The sequence below is a fragment of the Ascaphus truei genome, unplaced genomic scaffold (genome assembly GCF_040206685.1).
Source record: "Ascaphus truei isolate aAscTru1 unplaced genomic scaffold, aAscTru1.hap1 HAP1_SCAFFOLD_1973, whole genome shotgun sequence".
NCBI classification, from domain to species: Eukaryota; Metazoa; Chordata; class Amphibia; order Anura; family Ascaphidae; genus Ascaphus; species Ascaphus truei.
The window spans coordinates 29,042-37,792 of NW_027454879.1; the positions used below are offsets into that span (position 1 = coordinate 29,042).

Below are 8,751 nucleotides of genomic sequence, written 5' to 3' on the forward strand. Positions count from 1 at the left end.
TCCTCCTATTACCCCATATAACCCCTCCCTATAACTCCTCCTATTACCCCATATAACCGCTCCCTATAACTCCTCCTATTACCCCATATAACCCCTCCCTATAACTCCTCCTATTACCCCATATAACCTCTCCCTATAACTCCTCCTATTACCCCATATAACCTCTCCCTATAACTCCTCCTATTACCCCATATAACCCCTCCCTATAACTCCTCCTATTACCTCATATAACCTCTCCCTATAACTCCTCCTATTACCCCATATAACCGCTCCCTATAACTCCTCCTATAACCCCATATACCCCCTCCCTATAACTCCTCCTATTACCCCATATAACCCCTCCCTATAACTCCTCCTATTACCCCATATAACCCCTCCCTATAACTCCTCCTATTACCCCATATACCCCCTCCCTATATCTCCTCCTATTACCCCATATACCCCCTCCCTGTAACTCCTCCTATTACCCCATATAACCGCTCCCTATAACTCCTCCTATTACCCCATATAACCCCTCCCTATAACTCTTCCTATTACCCCATATAACCCCTCCCTATAACTCCTCCTATTACCCCATATAACCCCTCCCTATAACTCCTCCTATTACCCCATATAACCCCTCCCTATAACTCCTCCTATTACCCCATATAACCGCTCCCTATAACTCCTCCTATTACCCCATATAACCTCTCCCTATAACTCCTCCTATTACCCCATATAACCGCTCCCTATAACTCCTCCTATTACCCCATATAACCCCTCCCTATAACTCCTCCTATTACCTCATATAACCGCTCCCTATAACTCCTCCTATTACCCCATATAACCTCTCCCTATAACTCCTCCTATTACCCCATATAATCTCTCCCTATAACTCCTCCTATTACCCCATATAACCGCTCCCTATAACTCCTCCTATAACCCCATATACCCCCTCCCTATAACTCCTCCTATTACCCCATATAACCCCTCCCTATAACTCCTCCTATTACCCCATATAACCCCTCCCTATAACTCCTCCTATTACCCCATATAACCCCTCCCTATAACTCCTCCTATTACCCCATATAACCCCTCCCTATAACTCCTCCTATTACCCCATATACCCCCTCCCTATATCTCCTCCTATTACCCCATATACCCCCTCCCTGTAACTCCTCCTATTACCCCATATAACCCCTCCCTATAACTCCTCCTATTACCCCATATAACCCCTCCCTATAACTCCTCCTATTACCCCATATAACCGCTCCCTATAACTCCTCCTATTACCCCATATAACCCCTCCTATTACCCCATATAACCCCTCCCTATAACTCCTCCTATTACCCCATATAACCCCTCCCTATAACCCCTCCTATTACCCCATATAACCCCTCCCTATAACTCCTCCTATTACCCCATATAACCCCTCCCTATAACTCCTCCTATTACCCCATATAACCCCTCCCTATAACTCCTCCTATTACCCCATATAACCCCTCCCTATAACCCCTCCTATTACCCCATATAACCCCTCCCTATAACTCCTCCTATTACCCCATATAACCCCTCCCTATAACTCCTCCTATTACCCCATATAACCCCTCCCTATAACTCCTCCTATTACCCCATATAACCCCTCCCTATAACTCCTCCTATTACCCCATATAACTCCTCCCTATAACTCCTCCTATTACCCCATATAACCTCTCCCTATAACTCCTCCTATTACCCCATATAACCCCTCCCTATAACTCCTCCTATTACCTCATATAACCTCTCCCTATAACTCCTCCTATTACCCCATATAACCGCTCCCTATAACTCCTCCTATAACCCCATATACCCCCTCCCTATAACTCCTCCTATTACCCCATATAACCCCTCCCTATAACTCCTCCTATTACCCCATATAACCGCTCCCTATAACTCCTCCTATTACCCCATATAACCTCTCCCTATAACTCCTCCTATTACCCCATATAACCCCTCCCTATAACTCCTCCTATTACCCCATATAACCGCTCCCTATAACTCCTCCTATTACCCCATATAACCCCTCCCTATAACTCCTCCTATTACCCCATATAACCTCTCCCTATAACTCCTCCTATTACCCCATATAACCCCTCCCTATAACTCCTCCTATTACCCCATATAACCCCTCCCTATAACTCCTCCTATTACCCCATATAACCGCTCCCTATAACTCCTCCTATAACCCCATATACCCCCTCCCTATAACTCCTCCTATTACCCCATATAACCCCTCCCTATAACTCCTCCTATTACCCCATATAACCCCTCCCTATAACTCCTCCTATTACCCCATATACCCCCTCCCTATATCTCCTCCTATTACCCCATATACCCCCTCCCTGTAACTCCTCCTATTACCCCATATAACCGCTCCCTATAACTCCTCCTATTACCCCATATAACCCCTCCCTATAACTCCTCCTATTACCCCATATAACCCCTCCCTATAACTCCTCCTATTACCCCATATAACCCCTCCCTATAACTCCTCCTATTACCCCATATAACCCCTCCCTATAACTCCTCCTATTACCCCATATAACCGCTCCCTATAACTCCTCCTATTACCCCATATAACCCCTCCCTATAACTCCTCCTATTACCCCATATAACCGCTCCCTATAACTCCTCCTATTACCCCATATAACCCCTCCCTATAACTCCTCCTATTACCCCATATAACCCCTCCCTATAACTCCTCCTATTACCCCATATAACCTCTCCCTATAACTCCTCCTATTACCCCATATAACCCCTCCCTATAACTCCTCCTATTACCCCATATACCCCCTCCCTATAACTCCTCCTATTACCCCATATAACCCCTCCCTATAACTCCTCCTATTACCCATATAACCGCTCCCTATAACTCCTCCTATTACCCCATATAACCCCTCCCTATAACTCCTCCTATTACCCCATATAACCCCTCCCTATAACTCCTCCTATTATCCCATATAACCGCTCCCTATAACTCCTCCTATTACCCCATATAACCCCTCCCTATAACTCCTCCTATTACCCCATATAACCCCTCCCTATAACTCCTCCTATTACCCCATATAGCCGCTCCCTATAACTCCTCCTATTACCCCATATAACCCCTCCCTATAACTCCTCCTATTACCCCATATAACCCCTCCCTATAACTCCTCCTATTACCCCATATAGCCGCTCCCTATAACTCCTCCTATTACCCCATATACCCCCTCCCTATAACTCCTCCTATTACCCCATATAACCTCTCCCTATAACTCCTCCTATTACCCCATATAACCCCTCCCTATAACTCCTCCTAATACCCCATATAACCGCTCCCTATAACTCCTCCTATTGCCCCATATAACCCCTCCCTATAACTCCTCCTATTACCCCATATAACCGCTCCCTATAACTCCTCCTATTACCCCATATACCCCCTCCCTATAACTCCTCCTATTACCCCATATAACCCCTCCCTATAACTACTCCTATTACCCCATATACTCCCTCCCTATAACTCCTCCTATTACCCCATATAACCTCTCCCTATAACTCCTCCTATTACCCCATATAACCGCTCCCTATAACTCCTCCTATTACCCCATATAACCGCTCTCTATAACTCCTCCTATTGCTCCATATAACCGCTCCCTATAACTCCTCCTATTACCCCATATACCCCCTCCCTATAACTCCTCCTATTACCCCATATAACCCCTCCCTATAACTCCTCCTATTACCCCATATAACCCCTCCCTATAACTCCTCCTATTACCCCATATAACCCCTCCCTATAACTCCTCCTATTACCCCATATAACCGCTCCCTATAACTCCTCCTATTACCCCATATAACCCCTCCCTATAACTCCTCCTATTACCCCATATAACCGCTCCCTATAACTCCTCCTATTACCCCATATAACCCCTCCCTATAACTCCTCCTATTACCCCATATAACCCCTCCCTATAACTCCTCCTATTACCCCATATAACCTCTCCCTATAACTCCTCCTATTACCCCATATAACCCCTCCCTATAACTCCTCCTATTACCCCATATACCCCCTCCCTATAACTCCTCCTATTACCCCATATAACCCCTCCCTATAACTCCTCCTATTACCCATATAACCGCTCCCTATAACTCCTCCTATTACCCCATATAACCCCTCCCTATAACTCCTCCTATTACCCCATATAACCCCTCCCTATAACTCCTCCTATTATCCCATATAACCGCTCCCTATAACTCCTCCTATTACCCCATATAACCCCTCCCTATAACTCCTCCTATTACCCCATATAACCCCTCCCTATAACTCCTCCTATTACCCCATATAGCCGCTCCCTATAACTCCTCCTATTACCCCATATAACCCCTCCCTATAACTCCTCCTATTACCCCATATAACCCCTCCCTATAACTCCTCCTATTACCCCATATAGCCGCTCCCTATAACTCCTCCTATTACCCCATATACCCCCTCCCTATAACTCCTCCTATTACCCCATATAACCTCTCCCTATAACTCCTCCTATTACCCCATATAACCCCTCCCTATAACTCCTCCTAATACCCCATATAACCGCTCCCTATAACTCCTCCTATTGCCCCATATAACCCCTCCCTATAACTCCTCCTATTACCCCATATAACCGCTCCCTATAACTCCTCCTATTACCCCATATAACCCCTCCCTATAACTCCTCCTATTACCCCATATAACCCCTCCCTATAACTCCTCCTATTACCCCATATAACCCCTCCCTATAACTACTCCTATTACCCCATATACTCCCTCCCTATAACTCCTCCTATTACCCCATATAACCTCTCCCTATAACTCCTCCTATTACCCCATATAACCCCTCCCTATAACTCCTCCTATTACCCCATATAACCTCTCCCTATAACTCCTCCTATTACCCCATATAACCCCTCCCTATATCTCCTCCTATTACCCCATATACCCCCTCCCTATAACTCCTCCTATTACCCCATATAACCCCTCCCTATATCTCCTCCTATTACCCCATATAACCCCTCCCTATAACTCCTCCTATTACCCCATATACCCCCTCCCTATATTTCCTCCTATTACCCCATATACCCCCTCCCTATAACTCCTCCGATTACCCCATATAAGCGCTCCCTATAACTCCTCCTATTACCCCATATAACCGCTCCCTATAACCCCCCCTATTACCCCCTATTACCCCATATTACAGCGCCCCTTTCCCCACAGACTCCCCTCTGGCCGCCGAGTTTCGGGGGCGCCGTGTCGGGGTGTTTGATGCGACGGATGATGAAGATAATGATGATGATGAGCGAGCGCGAGAAGGTCCGTCCGGCTCCCGCGAGTGAGGACAGACAGATGCCCGCTCCCTCCATGCTCTTCTGCCCTGGGGGTATTACCCGCTCCCTCCATGCTCTTCTGCCCTGGGGGTATTACCCGCTCCCTCCATGCTCTTCTGCCCTGGGGGTATTACCCGCTCCCTCCATGCTCTTCTGCCCTGGGGGTATTCCCCGCGTCCCTCAGCTGACTTCTGATTGTCCCCACACTTTGGGGTTTTGTTCACTGCGTCACGGACTTCAGACGCTCTTTCCGGACACATGACAGGCGTGCGTCAAGTGTGAAGCAGCCGCAGGATATCTGCGTCTCTCTCTCTGCGACAGGTCAACTAACCCGCTGTGGGACTGGAGATTACCGGTTACTAACCCGCTGTGGGACTGGAGATTACCGGTAACTAACCCGCTGTGGGACTGGAGATTACCGGTAACTAGCACGGACTAGAGATTTCCGGCAACTAACAATCCCGCGCAGCCAGGAAAGCAGGTTACTCGGCACTAGCTGTACTCCGGACCAGCACCAATAAACTGCTCCAGAGTCAGGACTGCACACTAGTGGAAAGTAACTATACCTGGGATTACTAGTAACTAACTACTCCATACCCTCTGTGCTCACTATACTGGGGATTACTAGTAATTAACGACGCCATACACACTGCTCACTATACTGGGGATTACTAGTAACTAACTACTCCATACACTCTGCTCACTATACTTTGGATTACAAGTAACTAACTACTCCATACACTCTGTGCTCACTATACTGGGGATTACTAGTAACTAACTACTCCATACACTCTGTGCTCACTATTCTGGGGATTACTAGTAACTAACTACTCCATACCCTCTGTGCTCACTATACTGGGGATTACTAGTAACTAACGACTCCATACACACTGCTCACTATACTGGGGATTACTAGTAACTAACTACTCCATACACTCTGTGCTCACTATACTGGGGATTACTAGTAACTAACTACTCCATACCCTCTGTGCTCACTATACTGGGGATTACTAGTAACTAACGACTCCATACACACTGCTCACTATACTTTGGATTACAAGTAACTAACTACTCCATACACTCTGTGCTCACTATACTGGGGATTACTAGTAACTAACTACTCCATACACTCTGTGCTCACTATACTGGGGATTACTAGTAACTAACTACTCCATACCCTCTGTGCTCACTATACTGGGGATTACTAGTAACTAACGACTCCATATACACTGCTCACTATACTGGGGATTACTAGTAACTAACTACTCCATACCCTCTGTGCTCACTATACTGGGGATTACTAGTAACTAACTACTCCATACACTCTGCTCACTATACTTTGGATTACAAGTAACTAACTACTCCTTACACTCTGTGCTCACTATACTGGGGATTACTAGTAACTAACTACTCCATACCCTCTGTGCTCACTATACTGGGGATTACTAGTAACTAACGACTCCATACACACTGCTCACTATACAGGGGAATACTAGTAACTAACTACTCCATACACTCTGCTCACTATACTTTGGATTACAAGTAACTAACTACTCCATACACTCTGTGCTCACTATACTGGGGATTACTAGTAACTAACTACTCCATACACTCTGCTCACTATACTTTGGATTACAAGTAACTAACTACTCATGCACTCTGTGCTCACTATACTGGGGATTACTAGTAACTAGCTACTCCATACACGCTGTGCTCACTATACTGGGGATTACTAGTAACTAACTACTCCATACACTCTGTGCTCACTATACTGGGGATTACTAGTAACTAACTACTCATGCACTCTGTGCTCACTATACTGGGGATTACTAGTAACTAGCTACTCCATACACGCTGTGCTCACTATACTGGGGATTACTAGTAACTAGCTACTCCTTACACTCTGTGCTCACTATACTGGGGATTACTAGTAACTAACTACTCCTTACACTCTGTGCTCACTATACTGGGGATTACTAGTAACTAGCTACTCCTTACACTCTGCTCACTATACTGGGGATTACTAGTAACTAACTACGTCATACACTCTGTGCTCACTATACTGGGGATTACTAGTAACTAACTACTCATGCACTCTGTGCTCACTATACTGGGGATTACTAGTAACTAGCTACTCCATACACGCTGTGCTCACTATACTGGGGATTACTAGTAACTAGCTACTCCATACACTCTGTGCTCACTATACTGGGGATTACTAGTAACTAGCTACTCCATACACTCTGTGCTCACTATCCTGGGGATTACTAGTAACTAGCTACTCCATACACTCTGTGCTCACTATACTGTGGATTACTAGTAACTAACTTCTTTATACACTCTGTGCTCACTATACTGGGCATTACTAGTAACTAACTACACACTGTGCTCATTATACTGGGGATTACTAGTAACTAACTACACCATACACCCTGTGCTCACTATACTGGGGATTACTTGTAACTAACTACTCCATACACTCTGTGCTCGCTATACTGGGGTTTACTAGTAACTACTCCATACACACTGCGCTCACTATACTGGGGATTACTAGTAACTAACTACTCCATACACACTGTGCTCACTATACTGGGGATTACTAGTAACTAATTACTCCATACACACTGTGCTCTCTATACTGGGGATTACTTGTAACTAACTACTCCATACACACTGTGCTCACTATACTGGGGATTACTAGTTACTACTCCATACACTCTGTGCTCACTATACTGCAGATTACTAGTTACTACTCCATACCCTCTGTGCTCAGTATACTGGGGATTACTAGTAACTAACTACTCCATACCCTCTGTGCTCACTATATGTTGCACTACTAGTAACTAACTACTCCATACACTCTGTGCTCACTATACTGGGGATTACTAGTAACTAGCTACTCCTTACACTCTGCTCACTATACTGGGGATTACTAGTAACTAACTACGTCATACACTCTGTGCTCACTATACTGGGGATTACTAGTAACTAACTACTCATGCACTCTGTGCTCACTATACTGGGGATTACTAGTAACTAACTACTCCATACACACTGTGCTCTCTATACTGGGGATTACTTGTAACTAACTACTCCATACACACTGTGCTCACTATACTGGGGATTACTAGTAGCTAACTACTCCATACACTCTGTGCTCACTATACTGGGGATTACTAGTTACTACTCCATACCCTCTATGCTCACTATACTGCAGATTACTAGTTACTACTCCATACCCTCTGTGCTCAGTATACTGGGGATTACTAGTAACTAACTACTCCATACCCTCTGTGCTCACTATATGTTGCACTACTAGTAACTAACTACTCCATACACTCTGTGCTCACTATACTGGGGATTACTAGTAACTAGCTACTCCTTACACTC

The 8,751-nt window shown here is 45.3% G+C and overlaps 1 pseudogene; it reads left to right on the plus strand.

Annotated features, from left to right (window-relative positions):
- The window catches only part of LOC142477129 (kazal-type serine protease inhibitor domain-containing protein 1-like), a 33,662-nt pseudogene extending 27,065 nt beyond the window's left edge, over positions 1-6,597 (plus strand).
- Positions 6,598-8,751: the final 2,154 nt, after the last annotated feature.